Genomic DNA, 20863 nt, shown 5'->3' on the forward strand with positions numbered 1-20863 from the left:
ATGTATCTCAGGCCATGCAGAGTCCTGTTCAGCCACTCCTTTCTGCCCTCAGAAATATGGTCAGGGTGGAGAAATAAGATTTGACTCATGTATGTCGCACGGAGGTTCTCAGTCCTCTCCAAGTCAGCAGAGTTCCAGTCTCCAGTGACGGGCAGGCAGCATAGGGTGGCAGAAGAAAAGGTGAGGGTGAGGTGGGGGAGAGACTCTTGACTGTAGTAGCCAATTCTCTTTCCCACTCCTCTCTCCCTACTTTTCCCAAATTTCTCCTCAACTTTTATAGTGTTCAAAGGAGGTTGTACATGGTTCCTATAAATATAAACTGCCTTATTGCAACCCACGATTTGTGTTGTTTTCCTTTCCCACCTTACTCTCTTCCCTGTCCGGCTGGGAAGGGGAGGGATAGAGTGGCTGGGTGGGCACCTGGCATTCAGCCAAGGTGAATCCACCACACTTATGAATAAAATAATATTCTGTTAGGCATAGGATTTTTCCTTTTGTTCATCTTAATTACTCTATTTCTTACATTTCCATGGTTAAATGATACGAAAATAATATCTACCTTATTCTCTTTCAAAACTACTAGAATTTACTTATTTAATTGTTACTATCATGTTCTTGAAGAGACTCTAAAACACTCTAAACCTCCTATGCCTCAGTTTAAGACCAGTTTGTCCTGTTTGCCATGGACTTGGAAAGTTGATTGTTTCTGTTTTCCTTGCAACAGGCAGCATGATAAAGGTGCCAAAAACCATGACACATATCCCCTCCGCCTTTTCTCTCCAGACTAATCTGCTGAACTTCTTTCTAACCCTCTTCATGGAGAATATGTATTGGTCCTCTGAAAATTGTCTTTGTTTTCCTCCAGACTAAGCAGCTGGTCCATATTTTTCTTGATGATGGTGCTCCAAATTGAATATGATACTTGTTGTGGTTTAGGAATGGTATTCAGTACTCCCACTAACCACCACCCCCCAGCCCACTCCCCTCCAGTGGAAGATACAAAAGGCAGAGATCATGGATCGAGGTAAGAACACTTTATTGGAAACAGCAATGAAATAAGAAAACAAACAGTAGCAGCAATAGTACTAGTCATAAAAATGTACAAAGAGAGGGTGATTTACATGCAAAAATTCTCAACAAGCCTGGGACAATGAAAAACAATGCAAACAAATCCTCTGCCAGCCATGCTTTCCCCATGACCTGAAGCCATGTCCCTTCTTCCCAGAAGTGGGAGTCCCTTATTTCCACCCTGGGGCAGTGACACTATAGTAGAGGTTAACAACCCGGACACATAGCTCCAGGCTCCACTCCCTCACAGCAGGGTGAAAAAATTAACTCTTCCCTGGCCAAAACCAGGACAATACTTCAGCGAGATATTTTCAATATCCAATGCACAGATAAGCAGGGCAATTTAGAGTCTATACTCCCATTTCTGTATCTATTCATGTTTTTCCCCATTTCACAGTAGCATAACATTGCTGCCTTGTGGTCCCCAGATGTTTCATTTCCAAATATTTTTTATGTATTTGAATATTCCTGTCCAACTGTAGTACTTTCTATAGGTCTGCTCAGAATTTTATCCTTTTTCCCATCACATCTCTCAAAATTAACAAGCTTATTTTGAATGTAGCTTCCATTCTCCAACATGCTGGCTGTCCCTCCCTGTATGGTAAACTTAATGAGTGAACTCAATGCTCTATCATCCAATTCTTTAATGAAAATATTTAATAGAACTATACAATTGACTCCTGAAAAATTCTTTCTATTGCATCTTTCTACCTTAACAGTGAAATATTAATAATTGCAGTTGCTGGACGGTTTTATATTCTATTATCAATTAGAGTGACATTACTAGTTTATGATAATTTCATGAGAGAGAATGTTTTTCTCTCCACAAAATCTACCATCCTACTGTGGAAGGAAATTAGATCAGCTAGATGTGATCTGTTGCTGGCAAATCCATGTTGGCTGATGTTCATTTCCTTGTTGCCTCGCAGGTACTAATAAAGAGATGGTATGATGATCTGCCTAACTGTATAGAAAGAACTGTAGTTAACTCAAATAGCTTGTAATAATTGGCTCCTCCTTTTTATCTTCTTTAAATGAAAAAATTTCCTTTCTCTAGTCTTTCAAAATGAGATTTCCACACTATCTTTAATGTGACTCTTAATGGCTATAAAATATAATCAGTCAGTCTTTAAGCCTAATGGTGGTGTTTGTCAGAATCATCTGGCCTAAAAGTATCTAACTTACCTAGTTAGCCCCTGGACAGTCATAGCCATATATATCTAGACATCTACTTCAAGGTGTCTTGTTGTATGATTCAACAGAAATGTAGGCATCTGATGACATTGTAGACACTCTGGGCACCATTCTTAGCCTCCAGCTTCCTCTCCGGTAGCATATCTATCTCCTGAAGGACCTACATAATTTTATTTGGTGTCAAATTTATAACTTATCTACTGTAGGGAGAAATAGTATTAGTATCTTTATATATATTATTTATATATTTCTATATTTAGGCCACAGAATTGTACCTGTGAATCTAAAGCAGTGCAGAAAATTATTCAGTCATTAGATGTCCATGTAAGGATGACCAGAACAGCTCCCCTCTGTTGACTAGATCACCAGTTACTATAGTGGAGATACCTCCCTTCACTACTAGTACACAGGGCTTGATTCAGTTCTCTAGACGTAGGCACTTGTGCCAACTTAGATGGTAAATGGCATCTTGTCTCCCTTTCAGTTGATAGGCCAGGAAGGCACATATAACCTTTAGCTCCTGTATCATACCTGCAGTTCATGTGGTGCCAGATGCCTGGTTTTTAGAGAATTAATCGGGCCCCTCAATTTCAGTCTTAATATTGAACTTGATCCTGTTCCTGGAGTTGAACTGCTGTGTTTACCCTCATCTCTAATGACACATAAGTTTGTTCTCACTGAAGTGACTAGTCCTTTTGTTATTGTAAAATACAGGTGCCACTTAGAGCCCTATTTCAGTCCCTTAGCTGTGATTCATTTTTCTTATTCATAAACCAGAGAAAAATACTTAGGGGTTAGAGCAGTTATAAAGGAACTACTCTGAATAAGTGATATGAATATACCCAGATAGGAGTTATTATATAAGTCCCAGTTTTTATTATTGCTAACCAAAGAAACTTTGGAAGTTGATATGAGTTCTAAAATGAAAGCATCTATTGTTACAAATGGATAAAATGTCTGCAGTTTCCCTTGTTGAAATTCAGGTCCCCTCTAAATGAGACAAGAAAAAGACACTTTTCTTTCTGAAAAGATTGATTGAAAGGTGGTAATGGAAAATCTGTAATCACCATGAATCCAATTACAGTCCGTTATGACAGACCAACCACCAGAAAAAAGCTACAGTGAAATTAATGTATGAATGTTAACTGAAACACTTGTAAGCAGGAGGCCATCATCTTCTCAAGCTCCTTGTGGAGCTACCTGCTTCATTAAGTTTATTGCTTTTATTTGGGACAGACTCTGTAGTTCTGCTAAATGCCAAAACCAGGTAAATGATGGCATACAGCACAGTTCTGTGCACTAAAAACCCAGGGCCTTGATGTGCAGGTTCTGTTCAAGAAGATCATGAGTATAGTCTCAAATGGTGCCCTCCAACCCAAGCAATTCTGTGAATCAGATGGTCTTGTTCATATTGGGTAAAAAAAAAAGATTCCAGTACAGATGATGACCAAAGCAGCCACTGATTTAATTCTATGGCTTCTAAATAGCTACTTATGCCTATTATTCTGTAGCCTAAAGTGATCATGGAAAAATATGTCTCACATTTCTGGAGAGTGAGTCATAAGTGATGGAAGACAATGTTCCTCTTTGTCTGATCATCTTTTCTTGTTTTTCTACCCAAAGTTCTTTTTTTCTGCACAATTTTTTAAAATTTATTTTTAAGAAAAGTAGTGATAGTAGCCTGTGTGCTTGCAGAGTTTCAAGCTCTGCAGAGGTACGTATTTCAGAGCTGCACAGGCAGTATGCATGTTTAAGAGACAAGAGATGGCTTTAGACATGCATCTCTTCAGTCTGGCTTAGGAGGTCTCTGTGCTCAATCTCGACACATTTAAGTCTCAGTAATTGTCAATATAATGTCTGTGAGTACAGCATATTTTCTGCTGGATGGCATGTCAAGTATGTGCATAAGTTTTGAAATGTTGCAAGGTCTGATAGAGGCTGCTCAAAACAGAAAATAAGACATAAGAATATAGTTGGCCTTCCTTTATCGTGAACTTAGGATGCTGAAGTGGTGGAGTCCTTTCAGTGTGTTTGCACTCTCATTTTCTGTGCTGGATGGAGTGCTTGCTGCTGAATGAATAGCATTCTAAGGAAAGTCTCTACATCATATTTCAACCTGAACAACGGTTTACCCATTTCACCTGCTGTTGCTAGAAGCTGGGACAAAAGATACAGTAATTTGTGACTTGCCGGATCAGTTTAATGTAGTCCCTAGGATCAGGAAGTTACAAGTAGCTCTCAGATAACTTCCATTTCAGATCTCTCAGATTCTAAGTTTCAAATTCAATTAAAAGAGAGCTTTTTGAATGTGCCAAGTCTGAGACGTTGTAGTTCTGTGTTTCTTACCTTTCCCTGAAGCTTGGGCAGTTAAAATAGTTTTCAATTCGCTGCATCAGTGGAATACTGTAGCTAAGTAAATCTTCTCTAATCCAAGTGAAAGCACTGAAAATAAAGCCTTGATTTTTAAAGCAGCAGTAACTCAGTTCTAAGTGCTTTAAAATTCAGACCACTTAGAGACAAACCACCTAGACTCTCTTCTCTTCTTCTTCCTTCACTTCACCGCTTTCCCATTCATCATCACTCCCAAACTAAATAAAAGTTTAAACAGCCTATCAAAAGGTTTCTGTCAATTTTTTCTGTTAGTTTCTAAATCATGCCATTTTCCCCCAGAATGAGTGCTTTGATTCATGCCAATTGAACTTTTGCCTCAATTAAAACAAAAAATTGCCAACAACTGTTTAAAAGCTGGTCCTCCTCCTCTGCTTTCAGTCAGACCTTTTACTCATGCCTGAGATGTTAAAGCTAAATTATGAGCTTTAAAAAACACTCCTTTAACTGAGCTTGTATAAGTTCAGTATTTTGGAATAAGGCATAACTGGAATTACACTGGAGAGGGGAAGCTGATCTACAGCATTAATTATCTGAGGAACAAAATTAGCAGCAAATTCTGAGTGACATTATATGATGCTTCAACAAAGAAAATGCCTTTTCCTGAATGCAACCTACATTGACATCATCGTCTGCTTTTGTGTCTAGAATTTTTAAACAGGCCTCTCCTGTGTATTTTGAATTTTTTTCCTAAGAAAAGCATTATGTAAATATTTTGGACAAACTTTTTCAGCCTGAATTTCTATTATACAAGGCATGACTCACAAGTCTGCATTTCAGGGCCTATCCTGCTTATAGGTTTTGACTTTGGCTAAAAGCCAGGACAAACAACAAAGAAACTGCAATCCTAGAATTAGTTACAAATAAATAATAATATTAGGTATAAAAAATATGGAAAATGGGAAGAATTTCTTAATAGATTTATTAATGGCTTTCAATGCATAGATATCTATGCCCAGTATCTTCTAATCTATGTTGGCACTTTTTATTTACAAATGTTTGTCCCTTAGGGTTACAGAACAAAACACCTCTTGACTTGATCAACCTGGTCTAGTGGAAAGTGCCCCAGTCCATAGCAGGGTAGTTGGAACTGATCTTTAAGGTCCCTTCCAACCCAAACCATTCTATGATTCTATGGAAAATTGGATCATGCCTTTGTAGTAGCATCAGGGAGAGTTTTTTATTCCTTATTGTGAGTAATATGTCAAGTAGAGACATGTCATAAAAACTTTGTGCTCACCAAATCCGTTCTAAGGCAGATCCACCAGTTTTCATCCAAAGCCATTATAGCTTTCTCCTATTGAAAGCAGGAAAAATCTTGGCTGTGATCAAATGCCTCATAACTGCAGAGACCAAAGTAAGATTTGTGATGCTGAGTGCAATTAAATTTGGCAGCATTTGTTATCAACTTTGTACCAAATTTTAGGTACAAATGCCTGCACTGAAACTCTGCAGCCTCTGTTCTTTCTTCTTTCTGAGTGTTTATGCTTTTTTATTAGGCATTTGTTATGATCACCCCTTCTTTCCTGACTGCTTTACTTTGCAACCAAAAACTTACAAGAAAGTATTGTGAAAGAGATTGAAAGAAAGTCAAATACAGTCTATAGGCCATCCTAAAAGAATTTCTTCCTATTGGTTAGCTAATAAAAACATTTATTTTGAGGTAACCCCATCTGTGAGTTTACCAGGCTGGGAAATGAAATGACTGGTTTTCTGAGGTAGTCAGCTGGTATTTTACAAAGCTTGTACAATTTCATTTTTTTGTCTATGTATCTACTGCTACAGATATTATTTTCATTTCCAGACTGGAGAGGCAATAAGGGTTCTCTCCCCACATGAAGAAATGTAGTTCCAGAGTAGTAAAAATCAATTAACATCAATAAAATGTGATATCTTGCAGCAAGAGCAGATTCCTGCACGGAGGTTAACCTTATCGAGCAGCACAGACTGGGGGTTGAATGGTCTGAAAGCAGCTTTGCCAAAATAGAAAATAACTGTAGCAGTAAATCTGATGATAAACTTGTTTAAACATGTTTCAAAATGGCTTTTTGTGGTCTCTTTGCAAACACATGCTTCTTCTTTCCAACACCCCCCACAACAACTGTTATCTCCCATGCAGGAATGTCCTGGGAAGATGTCCTAAGGTGTTCTCATTGGACCTTGTTAACCCCTTCCTGTGATTGGGTGTTCCTGTAAGCCCCTTGAGACTTCTAATTTGTTACTCTGTGAATCCTCCTAACCCTATAAATGTAACATCCCCAACAATAAACGCTCTCTTGCCTCCTCTCCACGCCCGCCCGGTGTGCTGTCTCCATGCCAGCCATGGAGCCACGTGGGTGGGGGGAGGAAGGGGGGAGCACCTCTCCCCTCCAGGTTCAGGACCTGAAGAAACCCCTGGCGCTGGAGTTCCCTTTCCCTATCCTTAAAGACTTCGGAATGGTTCCTCAGATGGAAATGGAACTAGAACTGGGCCACCCCATGCCGTGGGGGGAAAGGGATCCAGAAACAACCAAACAAACAAATAAACTTCAGGGGTCTCAGTTAACAAACTGAACATGAGCCAGTGGTGTGTCTCCTCTGAGTGTAGCCAACAGGTCAGGCAAAGTGATTTTTTTCCTCTCTGTCTGGCACTTGGAAGACCACATCTGGAGTCCGTATAATTTCTACTCACAAAAACGACATGGACACATTGGAGCATGGCCAGGGGAGGATTTCAAGATGGTAAGAGACCAAAGCACATTATGTATGAGGAGAGGCTGAGACCCATTCAGACACTAAAAGATTTGAGGGGATCTTAGGTAAGTTTGTTTAATGTGACAGTGCAGGGAAGGAGAAGCTAAAATCTCTTCAAGGGCACAGAGTGAAGGGATCAGAGACACCAGTCACAAACTGCAATTTAGGAAATTTTTCTTTGAATTTGTCATAAAGATCACATTTTTTACCATGAAAATGTTGAAACACAGGAACAGATCACACAGAGAGCTGTGGGATCTCCAACCTTGGAGCCTTATACTTGCACCTCAGATACTTAACATTACAGATGTCTCTAGATTATTTAGGCAACTGAACTGTCTCTCGCTTGTCTACTTTTATAATATAGCAACCATAGTGCCTAGACAAGGACCATGTCACTCAGTGACCATGACCCCATGGCCTCTTTATGAAAGCAGTTCCCAGCAGGCGAAGAAGGTATGAACATATTTCTGCTGAACAAACATCTAGTTTACTGTGGGTATGTTGGCAAACAAATTTTGGGAGAGGTTCTGAGTTAATTAATAGAGCTGCTTTAAGATATTTTCTGTGACTGTCTCAGAGGGCAACACGAGAAAGAGTGTTTCTTGTTTTAAAAGTTTAAGATTGATTTTGTCATAACTATCAGATTGATAGTGAATTCACATGAAGAGTTAGCAGAGGACATAAACTGAAATGAATACTAACAGAGAAGACAGCATGCTGGTGTTCAATTCCACCGATAGGGGAACCAATGGAGAAATAGAAAAGGAGGTAATGTGTAACTGTTCCTTCTCTCCAAGGTCTCAAAGGCCTGGCGCTTGCAGTGCTCTTCAAAATCTAGTGTGAATTAGTTGAAAGAGAAAGTGACATATGTTTCACTCAGCTGCCAACTATATGCTTCTGATAGTCAAATATTCTTCTCATTCTCAACAACTGTAACCACTATCTTTCCTGAATGTAAGAAAGTCTTCAGGAAATAAGTTGAGGGAAGAATCTAGTCAAGACTACAAAGGTGCTGGTGAGGAAACAAAAACCAAAAAACACTAAGAGTTAGCGAAGAAGCTGGATAATTGCATGGAAGTTTTGGCCAACTTAATGGATAATTAGGAGTTAGGATGTATCTGACTGGTTAGAAGATTTGTTTCCATGAAAGGCATAGAGATCCTCTTCATTATCAGGTGCCAAGAAGAATCAAAGTGGCTCTATTTTATGTTAGGAAAACCAGAGAGCATCAGTTGTTCAAGTGTTTTCAATTTCAGCTTGCTTAGAAATTTTAGTCTTTCTTCCTTGACGAGTCTTAGCTACAGTGATATGCACATGGATTTGTGTTTAAACACGGCCGGTGACTAAGATTTTTCAATTAATCCATCCAGTAGTGTAAAAGTGAAGATAGGAGAAAATTACTGATTTGGCAATTCTGTTAGGTACTAATATAGAAAACTTCACCAACTTCTTAGATAAGAAGCTACGTGTAAGATCCTTTGACTGTGCATGAGGTGGGGTAAATTATTTGGAACTCTCTGAAAGCATCTTGAAATATTGTGTGAAAATGTATTGAAGCTGTGGTTGAAGCAATATTTTTCATACACATGGGTTATTTGAAAACCTTTCCCCAGCTTTTCCATACACCACCTACTTGTTAAAGCTTTTTCTATTAAAATGGCTACATTAGCAAAAATGCTATGTGACACCATGCCCCTAGACACCATGCTATGTGACACCATACCCCTAGAAACAAAAAACTTGGTCAGTTTTTCTAACAGAAAGTGAAAGAGAGAGAATTTATTATGAAAAATAATCTCAGCTCTGTATGGTATCTATCAATGATGTTACTATAATAATTCCAGTAACTCAAGGTTCTTCTACAACCTGAATAACATATTGTACTCTGCTGGAAGTATTTTAAGTAACCTAGAATTATTCATATACTGAGTCTATTATAACCAAAATAAATACAAAAATCATATAACTCAACCCAAACAAAGCAACAGAACACAGCTTTCTGAAGGAACTCAGTATAAAATTCAAAACAGTGTTGGATTGTCCCTGCCTTTTCCTTCTGTTCCACAGCAAAATCAGTGGAAAGAGCTTTGAAGAAGGAACTCTTCACAAGACTAGAGTCTTGGCAGTTATTTATTTGATTTGTCAGGGTAGACAACAGGCTGCAAGTAGAAAACATGCTGGTAGAAGCTGTGAAAACAGAAAAATGAAAATGATGATTAAATAACAGGCAGTGTGTTGAGGTTTGTGTTCTGTTCAACACCTATTCCTGTCTAAGGATCTGCGTTTTGTTATTCAGTCTTTGTGAACCAGGTAGCAAGTTCAGGAAAGCTGTGACAAAAAAAACCAAAAACATAAATTACTCAGACCTCACACAGGATACAGTGAAAAAAATCTAAATATGGAATTATAAATGCAGATCTAGATCCTTATATGTGCAGGACTAGAAATTATCCTATTGTGGAAGAGTGAGAGGTGGCTAAATGCCTTCCTACATTTTGGCAAACCCTCTCTCTGGTTTTTCACGGGAGGACAGTCTTTGGGAATCGCATCCTGCCTGCAGAGCAGATTACTTCTGTATATGGATTTCAGTGGCAGATACCTCTTAGGCTAAGGTTGTTTTGTTGAGACCAAAATGTTTTGTGAGGAGGGTCCTAACTCAGCAAGCCTCAGTCAAAACACAGGCAGTCATTTGGATGAACTTGGATCATCAGGAAGGTTTCTATCCAAAACTTGTGCAAATTCCTGCCAATGTACTGGGAATCCTGCTCAACAGGTGCTACAAATCAAAGAAATCTGCCTGTGAACAGGGACAGGGCTCACTGGGAATGGATGCCATACTGGGAACTCTACCTCTTCTTTCCTTCCTACCACAACAATAGACACAAGACTTACTGCCACTGATCATTGAAATGAGCTCAACCTGGAAGCAACTTTGAGGTATGCTCTTTCTTCTCAGCTCACTCTTTCTCTTTCTGCTCATCCTTAGGTAAATTTTAAATGCACTTAGGAATACTCATTAGCACATATTAAAATTTGTTTCAGCATCTTGTAAAGATGGAGAGAAAGAAAGATGAAAGAAAGTGAAGTAAGAATACAAGCAAATGGAAAAAATAGTCTAATGGAAGAAAAATAAGGAAAAGAAAGTCTAGAAGAAGAAAAGGACACAGATGATATATTAGCGATTCCCCTTTTCATGACAAATACTTCTCAAGTTAAAATTCACACAACTATTGAAGTGTCTATAAAATATAATTCAGAACAATTCACACAGCAATGAACTTACTGAAGTGCCAAGAGATGTTTAGCTGACTTCAGGTATTTATTCACAGCACTGTCTTTCCTGATTGTTCACACAGTGTTAACAACACTTACACTTTAAGGACCTATTTACTCATTCACACTGAACTTCACAGTATTCCACAGTTTTCTAGATTATCCTTGGCAGGATCCTTGAGGATAAACTGATTCACTATTCTTTCAGCCTTGTCCAAAAGGCAACTCCAGGCTCTGCTGAGAGTTGCCCAAATGGCATGACAGGGCAATATGCTCCAAAGGACATTCATCTTTATAACCACCTCCATTTGTCGTTCCTTCTGCCAACACAGTCTGGACAGCTCACATGAGGGATTCCTCTAAAAGCATCCTCAGTCCTTGTAAGCATGTGAAGAAAGGCTGTCCCCAAAACTCATTTCAGGGCCCTGATACTACTACATACAACTTTCTGCACGCAACTTTCTGTAACAACCTTGAAGCATCAGCAAGGTGCCCAGTAGTACTTGAGCATACCCTACATGATTCTCAGTACAGGTAGCTAAAAATTAGGTGCAGGTAACTAAAACAAGACTTGGGGGCATTTTTGTTCCTTGTCACTGACAAGGTGTCTCATTAAAACCAAACGGTAACAAATAATCATCATGGCCCTAAATCAGAGGGACCTTTCACTGTAGAAATAGCTTTTCCTCTTTTGCTTGACTAATCACTTTTGCATGTTCTGTAGTCCCACTCATGTACTGGTCCCATAGCCAATGTGAGAGCTTCATTAAATTTAGCCTGTGACCTTCTGTGACATGAAAACTCATGTGAAATACTACCACTGTCAGCAAAGCTTTTATCATGCCCATAACAGTGCTTGGTCAGTGATCCTTCTCGTCATCTGGGCTGTTACCTCTACCTTACCCAATATTACTGCTGCCCAAATTCCCTTCCCGTTCATCCCATGAATACCCACAAAACTGATGCCCTTTTGTGCCTGTGTCTTGCCCTGAAGGCTAAATGCTTGCCAGGTGAGTGACACAGTCATTCTACAGGACAGAAGAGGAAGCATTAATATGTATCTTTTAGTGACAGGGTGACTATGGAAAAGGTTATGTATATAGCAGTGAAAGAAGCCCTATTGTCTTCTTTATTTCAATGTAGATATGTGAAATTGTCATCACTGCATGATAATTCTGGAATTTATTCTAACTTATTTTGTATAACCAGAATAATGTCTCATTATATTGTGTAGTACTCCTTAGAAAAAAAAAAGGGAAGTAAAATAGTGCTTCAGCCAGTGGTGTCCTATGTGATAAAAGCTCTCTTATGAGAGGCTTTGTCCCATTGCTTTTTCAAGTGTCAGGCTTTTTTTTCTTTTATTTATTACTATTTTGTTATGACAGTAACAGAGATGTTGCTTTTCAAATTCATTATCATTGTTGTTTCTCAGCATTTCCCAAATGAAACCATGGTGAGACAGAGCAACGTGCTTCCATTTCCTTGATAATCGCTTTCTCCAAGGAAACTAATAGGTTTTAAATTTATGTTGATGATGAAGACACTATTTGTATACAGCTAGACTAGTAAGTATTTTTTTTCTCTCTTTCTCCCTTTCCCCCCTTTTTATCCTTTTTTTTCTCTTCTTTTTTATTTTTTTTCCCTTTTTGCAGCACAACAGCCTTCATGCTTTCCAGGTCATCGAAAATGGGACAGAATGCTTTGAGCTATGTGCCCTACTGAGTGGAACTGTTTTCTTCACATGCACTGATGCTCCCTTTGTAAAGAAATAAAAAAACAATCAGGAAAATGCAGAAGTGAATGCTTTTTATTCTGTGCTCTAAGTTTAATAAAGCAAACACATTACAAATCTCTGTATTTGAAATATTTCACAGGTGCATTGGGTTATGGCATTTGATCATTTTTATTGCACTACAAGATTAATGTTTATAAGAAACTGTTCTATTTATGCAATGACACTTTAATGCAGTAGTATTGTTCAAAGAAAAACCTTTTTTATGGATGTTTTCTCTGCATAAACAGTATTTTTCTTGTATTATTTAATATTTCTAATATTAAAGAAAAAATAAATGTTTTGTAAAACCATGTAACAGCACTGAGATAATCAGAATAATTGCAAAATCTGTTTTACTTTAAAGGATCTGATGCTTTGCACAGAAATACAATGAATGCTGGTTGGCCCAATATGGAACAAGGAAGACAAGCTGAGGTGAGGGAAATATTTGCTACAAAGACATGTTTTTTATAAAAATACAAAAATCAAGTCTCTTGCTATAAGAAGAATGGAGAAAGAGGCTCACCCTTTCTTGGGTGTAACTTACTAGTTTTTCCTATCTGCTGTTTTATGAGATAAGTACCCTAAGACTGATGGATTCTAGTGCAGAAGACAGGTGTAAAAAGCAAAGATTCAAATATTTAAATACAGTGCAGTTTTAGTAGTAATAGGTGGGAAGGGTTGGGAAAGGAACACACTTTGAAACTATATCTGGGTAATCATGATCATAGAAATTATGTCCTAAACATGTTTCGAGTGATAAAACAAACTGGAAAAGAGCTTCCTTCTTATTCATGTCTATGAAACCAGTCAGTCAAAACCTTATATCCACTTTCTCCTTTTCAGCAGAATACTATCATTTATGTGAAATCAGTGCTTTAATGTCCACTTACAAAAGGTTGAGATTTAATTCTGCAGCTTTCCCTCCCCCCGCTTTTTTCTTTTCCATCAATTGTTCTCTTCTTTAACTGACATCTACAATGACATCTTACACCCAGACATGGTTCATATTGCCGACACTATAAATCAGATTGTTGGTTCATATTGTGAAGTGGTTCCTATTTTTTGAGAATTCCCTGGGATGTTGTACCCTTTTCCTCTCAAAGAAAGCTCCCTGTTCAGCTCAATATGTTGATACTATTTCACAGAATATACTGGGGGAAAAAATGAAGAAAAGGACATTCTTTATCAAGATATGTTTTTAGTGGTTAAATTTATCAAACAAAACTATCAACCTTTTTGAGTGGAAAGGTCATTAATGGCAATTGCAGGAGTGCATGGGATACTGGACTCAAGTAAACCTTCATGGATTTCTCATCATGTCCAGTATCATTGTGTACCACCATGAAGCTTACTCATGTTTGGGAGACATCCCAGTGACAACCAGCTGGAAGAAGAGATTGGCAATCTCACCACCTCAGTCTGCTTGTATGAAATCTCCAGGAGTGCTTAAGAAACACATAGATTCTGTCCCACCCAAGGGGTCATTTCCATCTTCAGCTTTTTTACATTTTTTAAAAAAATCTTCGTCTTCATTTTATGCCTTAAAAAAAGCCTGTAGTTTGCAAATCTCACAGCTTTATTGTGAGCCGTGACTGATATGTTGAGGTAAATCAATGCCTTCACCAGTCAGACAAGGAGGACTTGCTAGCTGTATTAGCATCACTCATCTGACCAGGTGATGCATTTCTGCAACAAAGAGGGTGCAAGAGGGAGTAAGCACCAGAAATAGAAACATTTCCCAGAAACATTTTCCCTTATCATCCTTTTGTTTTCACCGGGAACACTCTTTGTTTTTTATATAAGAAAGATACTATAATTTTAAGAATAGTCACAAAATTTCTCTTCCTCCCACAAAAGACTCTTTAAATCATTCTTGATACCATCCAAAATATTTTGCTATGGGGAGAGGGAGGTTTCTGCACTTCTGAATGAGCATTATTTTAAATGCAAATTTTACTTCACTGAATGCTTGGTAAGGAGGCAGTAGCTTCATTGCAATATTCCTTTAAATGGTTCTTAGCATGGGGGTTGAGATGCATTTCACTGTGCGGGCCAAGGTGTCTCATAGTGTGTTTAGGGAGGGTTCAAGGCAAGGCAACCAGTTCTGCTCCTCTCAGACGCAGTGTGTGTGCATGGCCAAGCAAACATGATGACTGCACTGTCACCAGTAGCTTGATCACAACCAATTGATTCTCCAGTGCTCCACTTAGATGGTAATCCATTAATCAACTTACTTGCTAATTGGACAGAAACATTTTGCGTGTTCTTCCAGCACGAACACCAAAATTTAATATAATATGCAGCTGCCTTAACAGTCCATGACAATGTAGCTTTTTTTTTCTTTTTTCTCTCTCACTTTCATGCATGTAAATGAGTGTGTGAGGGTGTGCAGATGGAGAGAGCTGTCAGTTACCTCATATTCTAACTTCTTGAAAGTAAAGTCATTCAGAAATACAGCTTCATGCAAGTAACAGTAGCTTTGAAAGAAAGATAAAAAAAGCGTCTTTTACATCATGGCGTCTCCTTTCATAGGTGTGCTTAAGAAGGAGACCTAATTGCTTTTCTATCTCTATGTAAACAGACAGAAAAAGTGTAAAATATTACACCCTAACAGGGGGACCAAAAGGTGATAGCAGAAGATAAAGAAATTGTGACATCGTTATTACAAGGAAATCAGTTCAAATCTTTGGAGAAACCTGATTAATATCTGGCTTTTAAATCACTGTAGCTAGTAGCTATACAGCAATCTTTAAAAAAAGTGGGTGGTTTTAACCAGGCATTTAATTAATAGGATTTAATATAACAGGTGTTGCCACCTTCTCCATCTACAGCTGTATTAATAACAAAGTGCACAGGAGTGCTATGACCTCCATCTGCAGCAGCATGTTTGAGAACTCAGGAGTTCTCTGCTGTTTTTAAATACATTCTTTCTTTGGAGATGTGCACAGATGAAAAATATCTGTAGGAACTGATAGGAGCAGTTCACCAAAATAAAGTGTTCTTACATTTCTGACATGCCACAAACATCTGCTTCCTTCTTAAATAAACCATTGAATGAATATTCTCATTCAGCGTTTCTGAAGCATGCAATACCGCTTCACTAAGAACCTTCCACTGCCCTCCAGATACACTTAGAAAATAACTCTAAATGGAAGGATGATACACACAATAGCTAAAGGGAATGCAATCACATTCAGAGAAGATAAAGAAATCGTAAGCAGACACCTGCATTTCTGGAAATTCCTTGGGCTCTTGCTATTGGCAATTCTAAGAAAACACTTCACAGCATGGACCCGTGCCTGGTCCCAGAGCTTTCAGATTGAACCAGAGGCTCTGGCTTGCATTTCTATCTATGTGAAATAAGTAATGGCGGGGCAATTCTTCCTCAGAAACTGAAGGGAAACTTTTAAGCATTAAAAAATATTAAGCAGAGGAACTGTAGGAGACCTAAGGGATGGACTGTCTTGTGTACATACCCCATGAGGCCAGCTCCAGCTGCCTGCATAGAGAACTCAAGTTCAGCTATTGCTTGTGCTATGGGACAGAGGGAAAATTTCTGTCCAGAGACCACTATATTAGAAAAAAGATTGGGAAGAGCTGGTCATGACTAAGGTTGTTTAATACCATCTTTTGGAATAAAATAGAAAGCACTTTGGCTGTCAGAAGCGAGGGAACATGGTTAGCTTTATACCAGGTCATCAGTGGTAATATGTATGGGAATCCATAGTGACTGAAATCTAATTCTATTCTGGTTCTGCAACTCATTGATTTCAGATTTTCTTCCTTCTTTCTTCCAGTTTAAATAAAATTCATTTACCTTCTTTCTTGTGTTCCAGTTGTGTTAGTTTCCACTTTTGAGATAAATTCTTAAACATTATTCCTTTTTCTTTACTTTTCACCAATTCCTATTTGGGCAAGTGGGCTGTCCCCTAACTTGGCAGCAGCTGAGTACTGTCAGTATCCCAGGGAACTCTCTCCTAATCCTCCCAGCTGAAGTGCTGCCGAGCACGACTCTACCAACTGCTTTTGCTCCATTAACATCTTGACTATTTGACCCTTGAGCTCCATAACAAAGCCACAACTGAAACATCAAAAACAAATTCTTAAAACACCAACATTTCAAATTCTTCATAAAGGACATATAGGTCAGTGGTAAATTTTTAAAACCCTCTCCTTTTTCTATGAATAAGACTTGGATTTTTCAAGTGTGTAAAATGCTGGAGTAAAGGCTCTTCCTAGGATCTTTATCTCATGTGGAGTTACTACCTCCTCAATAAGAAAAAAAGTTGCTCTTGTTTAAGGCTATGGGGGGCATATTGAGCTTCCCATCCCCTCTCTTAAATGTTCTGCCTTTCTTTCCATGAAAAATCCTGTTGAAAGGAGTATATTTCTTAGAGTGAAATTCAGAGAGAAGGACTAGAATAGCTTCCTGCAGGCGGTTGCCAGGTTGATTTATCAAAGTGATATTGCTTTCTGAATTGAGTGGCACCAATCAGCAGGAACTGTCAGTCTGGGGATATAATAACTGTGGTGCCAGTCGTCAGGAATCTAAATGAAAGTTTCAGCTGTACTTGTATATTTAAAGTGCCTGTTGGCTCAGGGAGGAGAATAGGAAGGAGGAAGAGCTTTGCTGGCAGTGTCAAGGAAAGGATGGCATCTGAAGAAAAATTTGAAGCACAAAGCACCTGGATTCTCCTCCAGGACCAGTATGAGAGTCAGATGACCAGAGTCGCAGCATGGAATGGATCTCACGTTTGCACTCTCCTTAATTCCAAGCCCCATTAACTGTCTTTCTGAAGAGAAGGTGAAGATTTATATAAGCCCGTCACATTTGTCATGCTGACATCCTGCCAAACTGCCTCTCTGGACTCCAGTCCAAATATAGAAACCCAAAAATTCTGCTCAGCTGCTGTCTGACTATGTCAATGCCTGAAATATGGAGACATCTGATTTTTTAATTAATAAAGTTCCTTAATTCTTACCAAGATGGTGACACAAGCTCTCTCAGAGCTGGCACAGCCTGTGCCCTTCCCTTCATCCTCCCCGGACATGGCTCTGAGAGCATGGGAAAGCTGACAACATTGAGAGTGCCAGTCCAGGTGGGGAGGGCACAACAGTGGACTGAGCTATAGAACTCATCCATCAACTGCGGGGACAAGAGAGTCCATTTCCATTTTCCCAGGAAACTTCTCTGCTATCCAGGCTGTCACTTGTAGGCATGGCTGTTTTGTCCCTCCTATTGAAGCTTTTTCCTTCACATTACTCAGGTGTGAATAGTGTAAAGAACAGGACTTTCAGGTGATGTCAGAGAGGCTCTGATGATCAGGCTCTGTTTTCTGCTTCCAGGGCTCTCTTAGAATATTACCATATAAAGACTGCTCAAAACAAAGAAATACTGTTTGAGCAAGGGCAAAACTCTACTTACCCCATCCAGGAGTGCCCAGAGCACCATAAGGTGCATGCTGGAAATCCCAAGGTATTGTCATTCACAGTGCTATGCTGACATGGGAGGCCTGTTGGAGGTCTAGGACTAAATAAAATAACTGATGTAATCAGTTGGATCATTCTCCTCTGAGGGAACCACAGGTCTTGGAATCAGTGCTTTTTTAATCAAATTTTTTTATATGAATCATATTTTAATTGGATTTTGGCTTTTTTAATACTCTGCACTGCAAACATGAGACAAACCATTATATCGTTGGTGTGACTACTGAGTAAGGTCACAGTGCTGATTCAGTTTTCTGCATATACAACTAAGATTCACCAGGTGCAGCAAGACTCTCTGACTGTAGCGGTAAAGGTATCAGAACCAGGTAAAGTTGGTCTATTCTGGACCACACAAGGGAGCCTTCATCCCCCAGAATCTCAACCTGATTTAAGAATTATTGAGAGGAGTATAGATCCTCAGCTTCAGGTACTCCTATGCTGCAGATCTGTGACACCTACCTAACTTATATAGTTTTCTGGAAACCTGCTCTTTTGCTGTATCAAGCAAAAATCCCACCATCTACTAAAAAGGGTACAGTGACATTGTATGTGACTTCACAATTCCTGATACGGAGTTTCTAGGACAGTAAGACACAACAACCCCCGCAAAAAACCACGGAGATCAGAGAAAGGCCAGGCATCTGGCAAAAAGGATTCTTCCTTAAAGTTCATGAGCTGAAAGCATCTGTCATTATCCAGCCATTACAGTTATGCAATTAAATATTCCGCCTTTAACAATATTTGGGGTTTACCCTCTTAAATTATGCAAAATTGAAACTAAGGTCTCTAATGAAGAAAATACCTTTTAAAAAAACTTTAATTTAGAATAATTTTAAATATGTATTCCAAAGTTGCCCTCTCTCATTTACTTCTTCCAGTAACGAAAACAATAAAGCATCATGTCTGTGGAGTGGGATTAAATGGACATTTGAAAGAGTTTCTTTTCCTGGGAAAGATTCAGATAAAGGTAGTACAGGTCTGATTTCTCAGTTTATCTGAGCATGCTTTCCAAAAGATGGTAAACACTGAAAAAGTGACAACCAATTTAAAAGGACATGTAATATTGATTTTATAAATGGATTCAAGTTAACCAGATATGACTGCAAAATTTCCTACCATCTGTCCCTTTGGGGAATGCTCTGCAGTAGTACTGAAGATTCATGGCAGATCTCATGCTTAGGCTCTTCAGGCTGTTTTGTCCTCCTGGATGTTGTCAATTGCATTTGCATTTCTTTTTATTCTCAGATTTCTCACCCTGGTGTCCAGTGAGGAACAGATTCTTGTGTACACATCCTGGAGCAGTGCTGCAGGCAGATGGTTTCTGTCCCAGTGCATCGTTGGCTGTCCTAGAATCCTGGATTTCTTCCTTAAAGGATTTTGCCTAATATCTGCTATGCTGGCAGTAGAATGAACTTTTGTATTATTCAACTTTAGAACAGCTGTCAGAATAAGAAAGAATTATAGATGGCATCCAAAACTGTTTTTCACTAAATAATCAAAAGCCAATTTCTCAAAATGTTTGTGAAATATTTAATCTGGAAAAAAAAGGCAAAGCCAGTACTGAAACTAAAAGTATTCAGAATGGAAGCAATATGCCAATATTTAATAATGTTGGTAATTAACCTGATTATGAGGAGCGCATAGTAACTTAAGTCTCTAAATCAAATTCATCTCTCTCCATATTGACAATCCTACTCCAAAACAGCTCCTACATACAGACTATTGGTTCAGATTATCTGATTTGCACCATGTAAAAAAATCGGCATATGATAAAGAACATTTCTAGCCCAATGTTTTCACCCCAGCTTTATTTGGAAGTTAATTTCTTTGGCTTTATGAATGGAATGAACCACATGGACCTAAGTATAGTTAAAATGTCCAGTGAAAATCAAAAGCAACTTGTTACCATGGATAAAAGGAAAATTTAAGTTTTTTATTCTTGTTTATTTTTAATGTATCGTATTTACATTCCCACTGGTTATCATTGCATCTGAGAGTTTATCAGGATATTAAGAAGGATGAGCAGTTACAGAAGAAGATCATATACAAATCGTCTAATAACTGTGATGAGATTTGGGGAAAAAAGATCCCTGATGATTCTGCAATTGTCAATTATAGTGATTTGAACACATTCCTCTGCAGAATCATGTCTGGGCTGAGATGTGGGTATGGTACTAGATGGATTATTGCTTTGATGCTCTGAAACTCTTATATTTTTATGTTGCAGCTTTGTACTTCACATTTTTTCAAGCTTTTTTAATAGTGCAATTTCAACTTCTCAAAATCATAAGTTATTTTAGATTGTAAACTGTTGTACCTAACCAGTTAGTTTTCTTTATGTATTTGCTGCCCTAGATATTTTCCTTTCATTCCTTTTTTTTTTTTTAACAAAGACCATTCCACGAAAGATAAAAGGATGGAATCAAGAAACATAGTGCTAGCAGGTAAGCTCCACATTTTTTCATTTATAATTGTTGCTCTCACTTAACTGAACATTTGGCAGTGTCTTAGCTCACTTCAATAATTCCATTTGCCAATTTGATTTGCCATTTGATTAATTTTAAATCAATAACAAAACATAAGAGAATATCCATACACAAAACCTACATCACTGCAGTATCTGTTCATGAGAAACAGAACACCCTCTTGCAGTGTGAATGCTTTGAATATCAAACACTTCATGAGGTGGTCATGTAAATACACTGGTCTTTATTTAAGCAGGTCCAGGTAGGCAGTTGGCTTCTTGGATTTTGATATATCTGTTCGTTAACAGCCTTAATTTTATTAGCTGTGTGGCAGAGGATCATGAATTACTTGATGGGGACAGGTATTTTTCAGGAGCTTGTCCACTGTTTCTGTCTTTAACAGATAACTAGCTTTAGATGAGCTGCACATCAGAGATACAGAGATAAACAGAAGGAACTGTGTCATTTAGCCAGC

This window comes from Lepidothrix coronata, unplaced genomic scaffold (assembly GCF_001604755.1).
Source record: "Lepidothrix coronata isolate B3197 unplaced genomic scaffold, Lepidothrix_coronata-1.0 Scaffold63, whole genome shotgun sequence".
Taxonomy (NCBI): domain Eukaryota; kingdom Metazoa; phylum Chordata; class Aves; order Passeriformes; family Pipridae; genus Lepidothrix; species Lepidothrix coronata.